The sequence below is a fragment of the Corythoichthys intestinalis genome, chromosome 13 (genome assembly GCF_030265065.1).
Source record: "Corythoichthys intestinalis isolate RoL2023-P3 chromosome 13, ASM3026506v1, whole genome shotgun sequence".
NCBI classification, from domain to species: Eukaryota; Metazoa; Chordata; class Actinopteri; order Syngnathiformes; family Syngnathidae; genus Corythoichthys; species Corythoichthys intestinalis.
Genome location: NC_080407.1, coordinates 9,265,685 through 9,276,786, shown reverse-complemented (window position 1 = coordinate 9,276,786; position 11,102 = coordinate 9,265,685).

The window sequence follows — 11,102 nt, the reverse complement described above, 5'->3', positions numbered from 1 at the left end:
TGCGGATTTAGGTATTTTCGAAAACTGGGTATTTCGTGGATTTGGGTATTTTCCAAATCTGGGTATTTCGCGGATTTTGGTATTTCAAAATCTGGGTATTTCGCGGATTTGGGGTTTTTCCCAATCTGGGTATTTCGCGGACCTGGGTATTTCAAAATCTGGGTATTTTCAAAATCTGAGTATTTTGCAATTTTCCAGTGTTTTTTTCTTTAGCAGTTTTTTTTTTTTTATGTTGCAGTTTTTCCACAAATTTGTGATTTTTTTTTTTTACGGTTTTAGCAATTGTTTGTATTTTTAATTGCCGTTTTTTGCAGATTTTAAGTTGTTGACGTTTACAGGTTCCGCAAAGGCTATTTATAGTTCTTGACGTTTTTCACATTTTTCGTATTATTCATTTAAAAAAAAAAAAATCACGGTTTTGCCGATTTTTAAAATTTTTTTTTATATATACTCAATGAATAATCAGTCGCAGTTTAAAAACATTCCCACAGGAGGGCATCATTGGAACGTGTGTTGTGATTGTAATATAACCAGTTGCAGTTCCACCAAATCCCCACAGGAGGGCAGCTTTGAGACGAATATTGTTTTTTGGAAATATTTCAAGATTTCTGCATTTAACGACTTTGCAATTTTGCTGTTTGCACAGTGATGAGCCGCGCCCATAAGACGACAGCCAATCAGAAATTGGGGGTGCGGGCGCCGAGCATTTTTACCCAATCTTATAAATCAGGTGTTTAAAAAAAAAAAAAAAAAAAATTTCAAAAGTGTACCTCAGCGCCCTCACCCCCACGTTTTGATTGGCTGTCGTATTGTGGGCCCGGCTTTGAACGGTCAATTTATTAGGTACCCCTTATTGTTAAGATTTCAGAATTAACACTTGGTGCCTTCCCCGTTTTTGATTGGGTGTGATATTGGGGGCGTTTTGAGTAACCGCTTGTAAGGCAAAAGAATTCAGCAAAGCATCTTCCATTAGAACAATACAGCAGACGTTAAAAGTCTGAAGCAATCACTCCCGTCACAATGCAAAAATGCGCCTCACCATACGATAGACCGCCTAAATTGCAATAAATTAATCGAAGGTAAACACAAAATCCTTTATGAGAAAAAGCACAGATATTTGAAGTCACCCACCAATCATGAACAGAGCATGTTGTCAAAAACATTTTCTTACAAATTCAGTTAAAAAGTGACTGCTTCATCCAACCAGTGGTAATCATCACTATAGTTATAGAAGGTCGAAAAAAAAAAAAATGTACAGCCAAGGTTTTTGAAGCCCAAGACTGTTAAAACTTTTTAAATTTAGCTGTGCTTATCACAAATCAATTGGCTATCTTAATTCATTTGCTCCCAGAAACGTACAAATACGTTCTATTTTTAAATGCTCCACTGTCCCAAAAACATATTTATACAGTGCCTTGCAAAAGTATTCGGCCCCCTTGAACCTTGCAACCTTTCGCCACATTTCAGGCTTCAAACATAAAGATATAAAATTTTAATTTTTTTGTCAAGAACCAGCAACAAGTGGGACACAATCGTGAAGTGGAACAAAATTTATTGGATAATTTAAACTTTTTTAACAAATAAAAAACTGAAAAGTGGGGCGTGCAATATTATTCGGCCCCCTTGCGTTAATACTTTGTAGCGCCACCTTTTGCTCCAATTACAGCTGCAAGTCGCTTGGGGTATGTTTCTATCAGTTTTGCACATTGAGAGACTGACATTCTTGCCCATTCTTCCTTGCAAAACAGCTCGAGCTCAGTGAGGTTGGATGGAGAGTGTTTGTGAACAGCAGTCTTCAGCTCTTTCCACAGATTCTCCATTGGATTCAGGTCTTGACTTTGACTTGGCCATTCTAACACCTGGATACGTTTATTTTTGAACCATTCCATTGTAAATTTGGCTTTATGTTTTGGATCATTGTCCTGTTGGAAGATAAATCTCCGTCCCAGTCTCAGGTCTTGTGCAGATACCAACAGGTTTTCTTCCAGAATGTTCCTGTATTTGGCTGCATCCATCTTCCCGTCAATTTTAACCATCTTCCCTGTCCCTGCTGAAGAAAAGCAGGCCCAAACCATGATACTGCCACCACCATGTTTGACAGTGGGGATGGTGTGTTCAGGGTGATGAGCTGTGTTGCTTTTACGCCAAACATATCGTTTTGCATTGTGGCCAAAAAGTTCAATTTTGGTTTCATCTGACCAGAGCACCTTCTTCCACATGTTTGGTGTGTCTCCCAGGTGGCTTGTGGCAAACTTTAAACGAGACTTTTTATGGATATCTTTGAGAAATGGCTTTCTTGCCACTCTTCCATAAAGGCCAGATTTGTGCAGTGTACGACTGATTGTTGTCCTATGGACAGACTCTCCCAACTCAGCTGTAGATCTCTGCAGTTCATCCAGAGTGATCATGGGCCTCTTGGCTGCATCTCTGATCAGTTTTCTCCTTGTTTGAGAAGAAAGTTTGGAAGGACGGCCGGGTCTTGGTAGATTTGCAGTGGTCTGATGCTCCTTCCATTTCAATATGATGGCTTGCAGAGTGCTCCTTGAGATGTTTACAGCTTGGGAAATCTTTTTGTATCCAAATCCGGCTTTAAACTTCTCCACAACAGTATCTCGGACCTGCCTGGTGTGTTCCTTGGTTTTCATAATGCTCTCTGCACTTTAAACAGAACCCTGAGACTATCACAGAGCAGGTGCATTTATACGGAGACTTGATTACACACAGGTGGATTCTATTTATCATCATCGGTCATTTAGGACAACATTGGATCATTCAGAGATCCTCACTGAACTTCTGGAGTGAGTTTGCTGCACTGAAAGTAAAGGGGCCGAATAATATTGCACGCCCCACTTTTCAGTTTTTTATTTGTTAAAAAAGTTTAAATTATCCAATAAATGTTGTTCCACTTCACGATTGTGTCCCACTTGTTGTTGATTCTTGGAAAAAAAATTAAATTTCATTATGTTTGAAGCCTGAAATGTGGCGAAAGGTTGCAAGATTCAAGGGGGCCGAATACTTTTGCAAGGCACTGTACATCTTTTGCGTTTTTTTATTATAAGAAGCATATATAGCTTCCGCTGTATCAGAGAAAGAACAACGTTCCAAACCCATTTTAAAGCAATAAAACTGGCCACTGAAGGGCAGTAGCGCATTTTCTAAGACCAGGCAACCCGATTCAACAGCAGCGAACGGGAGGCGGCGCTCCGACCGAACAAAACGACGAGAGGATGCTGGGCGCTGGACGACCGTGCAAAACCAGTGAAACCCCCTGTGGAGCGGCTCGCCAAGCAGACCCCGCAGAAATGCAAAAATAATCCATTTTTGTGAGACAGACAACGATGAGGGAAAAGTTCACCCACAGCTGACGTGACGACAACGGCGTCATCTCGGCGACAAACCGTCATCTCAGTAGTCGTGAGTGAATAAATTGTTACTTTGCTATCTAAAGCTCTTTTTTTACGGAGCCCCTAAGGTGACAAAAAAAAAAACGAGAGAAAAAAAAGGTGACGTAAAAAAAAAAAAATAGTGCCTCTAAAGGGACACGAAAGAAAAATTTTCTGTCAAATCAAAAAAAAAAAAAAAAAAAAAAAAAAATGCCCCGGAGGAAAAAAAAAAAGACCCGCCGTAAAAAAAGAAAAGTTGAGGTTGAAGCAAAAAAAAAAAAACACGAAAGTAAAAAAAAAAAATAATAATTGCCCCGAAAAAAAAGACCCGGAAGTAAAAAAAAAAAAGAAAAAACACATAATTCCACTTTTTTATACGTGCGTTTTGCAGGTAAACAATGGGGCGTGATAACCCGTGGAGCAGGTTAATTGAGTTTTACTTTGAAATAGGCCTAAAATATGATGACATAAGATCAATTCTTGATATTAAGCACGATTTCCAAATAAGCAGAAGACATTTGAAGCGAGTTTTAAACTCAACCGGACATTTTCGTCGGAAAACGTTCTGTGATTTGGCGGTCCTTGTTGACTTCATTCGCTTTCCAAAACTCAAACTGACCTGGAGGCACAACTATTTTCCAACATTTTTTTTTTTTTTTTTTTGCTTTGATGTAAACAAACAATTTTTTTTTTTGCTTCAACCTCAATTTTTTTCTGCTTCAACGTAAAAAAATAATTTTTTTTTGCTTTAACCTCAACTTTTCTTTTTTACTTCCAGGTCTTTTTTTTTTTTTTTGCTTTGACAGAAAAAAATCTTTCGTGTCCCTTCAGGGGCAGTAGTTTTTTTTTTTTTAGGGTCTTTTTTTTTTCCTGTCTGTTTTCTTCTTTTTCTTCTTCTATGTCACCTTATGGGCTCCGTACTTTTTGTCTAGTTGTTCATGGTATTTTGTAAAAGGAAAACATTATTCAGATGTTTAGAATGTAACTCATGCAAAAAATAGCTTTGTTTAAGTCAAACTTATGTTTGAAATGTATGCGTTTACAAAAAGCTCATTTTCTCCGTTTTTTTCATCAGAAATTGGAAAATTGCTCAAACTAAGCTATTTTCTAATGCTGATTTCTAAAGAATGGAAAAAGATACAAAATTACTTTTTTTTCTGCTGAAAGAAGAGAGTCTAATCTTTCTTTTGGTGGGTTCCAAGCAGAGGCGTAGCAAGGGTCCCCAGGCAACAAGCAACATGGGGCCCTTCGAGCTTGTGCAAGTAAGGGGGACAGTTGGACTTGGAGCAATAGCATATTTAATAAAGGTATAATAACGCCTTGGTCTCATAGAGCGCTTTTTAGGACACTCAAAGTGCCCGGCTTCTACTACATTAGGACATAAAACTATAGTAACATTGTACACTCACCGCTTCCTTTTCTCCTCTTCTGCTTTTTTTCTTTCTTTTGTTGCTTCCAGAAGGATAACTTCTCTTCATTTTGGATATACGCCAATTAAAAAAAAAGCCAAATCGCCTCTAAGTATGAGTCACGTGACGGGGGGTTAGAGCGGGTGAAAGGGCCCCTTCAGGGAACTCGGACACAACGCTTTCACTGGCACTGTCGCACTTGTCGCTGCGACAGTGCAGTAAAGCTGCGTGTTCTAAATCTGTTGGCCCTCTGGGGGTCCCTGCTGGCTGGGGGCCCTAGGCAATTGCCTTGTTTGCCTAATGGGACGCGACGCCTCTGGTGACAACAAATGACTGACAATAGTAAGGGGCGGGACTACTAATAAATATTGTATTGCGAATGTTTTATTTTACTCTGCTTGAACTAATGAATCTTGTACTGTGAATATGTATTATTTTGCTCTGCTTGAACTAATAAATGTCATACCTGTGTGACTGTCATCGGGATATGGTCGTGAAAACCTGGAGACTAATACATTTCTGTTCAAAGATGGTTATGTGGCCCGGTCCACAATTTGTTACCAAAATACACTACTAGTATTTTGTGTAATTTATTGATTTAAAACTGATTTTACAGTCGTAAATCCATTACTGTAATGCGTCCATGAAAACATTTGACGTTTTCACCTCCATAAAGCCTTATAAGTGCTCCCGTCAGGGTGGACATTTCACACAGGGGGGGACATTTTTCGGCACAACACCGGACCCGTTGGAAATTGCAGCAAGTTAACGTCAAAAATTGTTAACTTCTTAAAGCTAAAAGTTTGAGTGATGGCCTATCATAGTCTTCATAAATCATTCAATCGTGTCGTTCGATCAATTCCTGCGCTTGCAGTGGTGTCTATAACACAAGCATTCGCTTATTTTATTATTATTATTTTTTAACCTGTCCTGTTCAGCTGTTTCACACAGAGAATGGAAGTCTAAGTGCCCGGATAGTCCGAACAGTTTTAATGTTTCACATTGAGAGTCTGACGTACACCTTTTGACCACAACTGTAGACATTTAACTACAGTAAATTCTACAACTTTGGACTAATTGACTGAGATACGTGTATTTCAATGGTGACTAGTGTTTCAAAATGATATAGGCACAGGCCAATAATAAATACTATGGCACTCACGTCTGCTGTTGCAACAACGTTCACATTCAAACAGGTAAACTTAGCCAAAATTTTTGTACAGGAGCTTTAGTTTTAACGACTTCACAAACTGATACTCATGGGGAACATGCCATCGGAATCCCATGCAGTGGCGCCACCAGGGGGTGGCCACAGCCACCCCTATAAATTGGTTGGCCACCCCACTGGCCACGCCGCTTGCCTGTATATCGCTAGATTGTAGAATCAGTTATGCATTTCATCCCAAATGAAAGCATTTATTTTGTTTTGTTAAATGTAGGGCTGTCAAATTTATCGCGTTAACGGGCAGTAATTATTTTTTTAAAAATTAATCACGTGAAAATATTTATCATAATTAACGCATTCGCGGTATGACTCATTCACGCATTACCGCAAACAGCCTACAATGGTGCCGTTTTACTTATATACAGAGATATGAGGTAGAGTGAAGTAGATACAAGCATTCATTGGGGACGTGCTTTTAAATGGCAAAAGCTTTGTCAACTCCCCCACAGCAACTATAAATTTTGTGGGAAGCGATGTGGGGAAGAATGCCAGGAGTTGATCTTTTTCTTAACACCCTGTAGTCTACACAACGCAGAGAAGATATAGCATTTGCAGCCACCACACACAGTCATGGTTGCACCACTTCCCATCATGCATTTGGGCAGAACAGTTAAGTCGCTTCAGGATCATTTACTGAAAGCTCAACAAATACACTAGATGGCAATATTTAGTCACAATATACAAACTCCCATTTATCCTTTAAGAATTACAAGTCTTTCTATCTGTGGATCCCTTTCACAGAAACAATGTTAATCATGTTAATGCCCTCTTGTGGATTTATTGTTAGAATAAACAAATACAATACTTATGTACAGTATCTTGAATGTATATATCCGTCTTGTCTTATCTTTCCATTCCATAATTTATAGAAAAGTATGGCATATTTTAGAGATGGTTTGAACTGCGATTAATTATGATTAATTAATTTTTAAGCTGTGATTAACTCGATTAAAAATTTTAATCGTTTGACAGCCCTAGTTAAATGTACACCTTATGCCTAATATATACTGTACATAACATAATAAAACAGAATTGTTGTGGAACTCAAAATGTTGACTGGACAGTTATGGACTATGCACATTAAATCATTAATAACATCAAATATTACACAATACACCAAAGTATATCAGTAGCCGTGTCCTTAAGTCTTTCTGATTGTTTTCCCCTGACCTTTTTACTGCAATGATATAATGAAAACCTGAAATTATGGCTTTTAGTTTTGGCCACCCCAAGATTTTAAGTGGCCCCATCTGGCCACCCCAATGAAAAATTTCTGGAGGCGCCACTGATCCCATGCATTTAAGGCAATAGTTCCTAGATTTTCCAATGCTACCAGTGCATTGGAAAAAATAACCACACCTTGATCATTTTTTTATTGAGTCACATTAACACAGCACATAGATTCTCAGTTGTTACATACAGTAGTTGGGTGAACATTTCACCATTGCTGGGAGGTAAACAGCCAATTTTCCAAATGTTTGGATTGTCATTACCATCAGACACACACCAGCTGCATATTTGAAGAAACTTTTTTTAAAAGCCTAAAATTACACCTTAAGCACAAATCCATTAACAGGTTGGACATTTAAAACATTGCTACTGTGCTACAATTTGAACATTTCTGTAAATAATGGCCGAACATCGTTTTATTGTCTAAGTATATAGCTTTTCTCCATGTATGAACAGACTTGGAGGACTTAAATGCCATGGTCGACAATAGACAAAGCAGATATGTTCTGTAAAACTCAATTTTTACAGTGACTAGTGCATATTAATAACTACAGTGGACTCGGTACCTGGACACACGATATTTTCGCCAATCTCGCCAACCGACAACATACTCGAAGTAAGACTGACAGACTATAGCAGTACCACTGTACAACACTATTAAGATGTTAATGTGAGTTGTACGATTAATCTATTAGCTGCCATTGACAACGAAAGACGTCCAACTCCTTGACTGGGAGGCCTGGCCAGCCGCCTGCTGGTCAAAACAGCTTGGATGTCCATCACTGTCAATTGCATTAAAACAAAAACATTCTATGCACACCCTGACATTTCCCATCCTTGTCAATGACTTGGATACGTTGTTCAATGTGCAATGAATAATGCAGTTAACCATAAACATTAGCAAATAATGCTAAACAGATTGGACATCAAGCACCGTCAATGGCCCTGAAAGATGAGCATTTAAAAGCAATCCAAGCTCAAATGAAAATGGAGGACCCGAAGTAGCACATTTTCAAAAATACACAACTACAGAAAACAATATATGTTTAGATGTTCATAGCTCAAAATTTCATTTTGTATACATTTTATATTCCTACTTTCATTTTATTATTTCTCTATTTCCATTGCTAAGTGTTCATTTAGTCGCGAATTTCCTGGATTACTGCAGTGTCGTCACGTTTGGCGTCATTGGAGACTGACTCTCGCTTCTCCTGCTTGAGGCTGAAAGCTCGGACATGTTCAATCTGCTCTTGGGCCAACACTCCTGGAAAATCATCATGTCTTATAAACTACCATCAAAAGTCCTACTTATTCTAAGCTTTTGTTTTAGGAAAAAAAAAAAAAAAAAAGGAAAAATACGTGAGATCCATTTGACTGGGAGGTGTTGAAATCCACCCCCCCCCCCAGCCAAGACGCACGGGGACAGCGACGGCCGAACAAAGTGCCGCTCTGCCGATGCTGCCTCCGCGAGCGCCGACTGGGAAGGCCGAACCTCGCGCGTCCTCTTCTTATTTTAATCCTTTGTACTGACTCCATGTTTCAAAAGTTTGAAGAACACTGACCGAAAACAGGTTGACAATTTATTCGTCGACAATGGTAAAAAACAAGGCAAAAACAGACGACGGAGGGACAATTCTGGATCCAAAACCAGGCTACATGTTTCCGAGCAGCAAAAAACTGTTATCTCAGTGTCCAGTGTTTTTAAAGTCTTTGCTGAAGCGTTGCTTTTGGGTCTTCCCCTCTGTGGCCGGTTTCGGGCGGGTTAGGTTCGTGCGCAGATGGGACGCCCGCTATCAACTTTGCTGTCCGGGCTGGTTGTACTTGTTTTAGGACAAAGCGCTTTGTCCTTGGAGTTTGCTGGGAGAGCTGATTGCAAGAGTTGGTGCGTCAATCTTGTGATAAGACGGCATTGTGTATCTCTTCTATTTCTTCTCATTAAACTATGGTGCGCTTTTTATATTAGTAGTGCAATCCTACCGTAAATATGAAAATGATACTATTTCCTGATGAATTATATTACGTGTGTTACAGTAATGCAGTTAGACGGTGCCTACGAGAACCTGTACCATATGTATGTGTTAGACTATATATGTGTTAGACTAATGCAAACAATTATATGGCGTGTGCGATGACAATATCTTTTCCCTTTAGAGGGCTGGCCAGACCCCTCCCAGTTAAATTGGATCAGACTGCCATCTGTCAATGGCACCAAAACAGGACCGTTCACTATTAACATTTCGTAGTTTTTTCAATGGAATTAAAAACAATTATTTTTATACGAGAACTACTTTAATGCATAGATTAAGCAGTTGCAATAGTACTTTTTATTAGCTTTCTGATTTTTTTCCCCCTTTGAAATGACAACTGAAAGCTTAACATTCCCTGGATTGCTGCAGTGTCGTCGTGCTCGGCGTCATTGGCGACGGACACTCGTTTCTCCTGCTTGAGGCTGGCAGCTTGGACATGCTCAATCCGCTCTGCTCTGATGTGTGATTGGTATGACAGTGTTGAGTCCATTATGATGCCAAGATTGCGTACGGAGGTGGAGGGGGTGACAGGGTGACCATCAATGAGGAGAGTGAGGTTCTGTACAGAGGGGAGGAGAGCTTTGGGTCCGGTGATGAGAAGTTCTGTTTTGTTACTGTTGAGTTTGAGAAAGTTATTGTCCATCCAGGTTTTTATGTCGGACAGGCAGTTTGAGATTTTAGAGAGAATGACAGGGGTGATGGATTTAGCTGAAATGTACAGTTGAGTGTCGTCTGCATAACAGTGGAAATTGAGTCCATGGCGGCGAATGATTTGACCGAGGGTAAGCATATAGATTATGAAGAGGAGGGGGCCGAGGACCGAACCTTGGGGGACACCGTGGGTGACTGGAGAGGTGTGGGATTTATGGTTATTGATGGAGACGAAGTGGTGACGATTGGAGAGATAGGAGGTGAACCAGAGGAGTGCAGTGCCAGATATCCCTATTGACTGAAGACGGTGGAGGAGGATGTTGTGGTCAATGGTGTCAAATGCGAGTGGGAATACAGGGAAAAATCAACTGAATCCACTTTGCTCCTAACTACTAGTGGGCACAATGACGTCGTGGCAGTAAGATAGCTAATTGAAAATTGTTGTATTACGGAATGAAAAATGAAAACAAAAATACACTAACTATTGAAAAGGGTGTCACAGCAATATAGTCATAAAATAGACAATTCTATTCGACAATAAACAAAATGATCGACCTGAAAACATTTTTTTCCCTGGCTGTGTCTTAGTAACGAAATGAATATCCATCATATTTAAGTAATGCATCGGTATGAGGGGGAAAATGCTTGTTTTGTGTTACAAACGCCGAAAACACAGCGCGAGAGGCATCTCTCCCTCATTTATTTTTCTAGATTTTTCTGCCTCCGTTATTTTAGTACGGCTTTTGATGCATCCCGGGTGTAAATTTTATTGAGAAAGTGAGGAAATTTCCGTTTCAAGGTTGCCCTCCTGTGGAGACTTTGTGCAACTGTCGTGCAGTAAACTAGATAATTGATTTTGGATAATTATATTTAGTCTTCCGCCCTTTTATGGCCATTGGTTATTGTTATCCGACTTTGTAAAATGAAAAAAAAAAAAAAATCATTTTTACAGGGTGTGACAGCAGTATGCTGATAAAATGTATATTTGACAAAATGCTTATAAGTGGAATTATTATTCACTTCCTGTTCTGCGACTGTGGCATTTTAGGTTAAAAAAACAATCCTACATGGACACAAAACATTTCAATCTAAAGTATATTAAAAAAAGATCAGCTTTTTTCATTTTGAATTCATACGTTCTCTAATATATGGCGAACAAACAAGGCGAAACACTTCT